The sequence below is a fragment of the Propithecus coquereli genome, unplaced genomic scaffold, assembly GCF_000956105.1.
Source record: "Propithecus coquereli isolate 6110/MARCELLA unplaced genomic scaffold, Pcoq_1.0 Scaffold115, whole genome shotgun sequence".
In the NCBI taxonomy this organism is placed as follows: Eukaryota; Metazoa; Chordata; class Mammalia; order Primates; family Indriidae; genus Propithecus; species Propithecus coquereli.
Genome location: NW_012135525.1, coordinates 2580612 through 2582038, shown reverse-complemented (window position 1 = coordinate 2582038; position 1427 = coordinate 2580612).

Here is a 1427-nt window from a genome sequence, read left to right as displayed (position 1 = left end):
TTTTTTTTTTGTCTCACTGGGTTATTTTGAAAGATCTGTCTTCAAATTGAGAATTCTTTCTTGTACATGATCTAGCCTATTGTTGAAGCTCTCACCTGTATTTTTTATTTCATTCATTGAATCCTTTGGTTGCAGGATTTTTGTTTTGTTCATATCTGTTGAATTTCTCATTTAGATCATAGATTTTTTTCCTGATTTTTTAATTTTAATTACCCATTTGTGTTTTCTTGAATCTTGACTTTCCTTGAGATTATTGTTTTGAATATCTTTTCAGACATTTCGTGGATTTCCTTTTCTTTGGGATTTTTCTTAGTAGAGAATTATTGTGTTCCTTTGGAGTTGTCATGTTTCTTTGCTTTTTCATGTTTCTCATGTCTGATGGAACAGTTCCTTCTTCCAATTTTACAAAGTAGATTTCATAGGGAAAGACTTTTTCCTATAGATGTGTCCTATAGTTTTGGTTCAGTAGGGTGCTTTGGCTTTGGTTCTGGGTGGGTGCAATAGTGTAGTCTCTTCATGATTTCTTCAGCTGTAATCAAAATAAGTGGTGTCTAAAGATGCCTCAGTATCCTAGGCTGCAGTTGTTTGTGGAGGCTGCAGCACAGCTTTGCTGGGGATGAGGACACTGGCCAGGTCACTCCTTAAGCTTCTAGGTAGCACGAGCAAATAGCAGATTTATTTCCTCCTCCAATTCCTTAGGATCTTCTTCCTCTTAGGAATATTCCCCACTTCTCATTACATCACACTCTTCTCAGACTTACCCAGTCCTCAAGATCCCAAATATGTTCCATTATGTGCAGGTAGCCTTCCCAAATCACCATAGCCATGAGGAGAGCCCTCAGAAGCCCCACAACATTTACTTTCTCACCAGTAATGTGAACTACACTTTTCACCTGCCACTTTTAATCTCATACAATTGGCAGCTCTCCTTGAAGGAAGGGACCATGTCTGCTGCATCTTTGTCCAAATGCCAGTCCTTCAGTACTTCAAATAATAAGTTGCCCCATAAACATGAGGTTCATAGTCAAACCAGAACTTTCTGTTCTGGCAGGGAGGGAAGTCAATGATGACCTAACTCTGAGCCAACAGTCCCAGATCTGCATGTGGAAAATCTCTCCAAAGGCAACATTTCCTCTAAGGCTTCAAGAAACTTGGGAGACATGTGGAATTTTTTCAAGGTCATCTTTGTTCATAAAGCTGTTAGAATTATCTGCTTAGGCAATACTATTGGGAAAACCTTTTTAAGCATATTGTTTAAAAATATGGTATGCTTTATCCAGTGTTTTACCCAAAGAATGATAACATGATATTTCAAAGATTAAGGGGAAGAAAAATCCTCTATAAAAATATCTTATTTCATTGGTTTTCCCACAACCTTTTGGGAACAGCTAGTATGATCTTTAAACTTCCCCAAAATCCATTAGGAT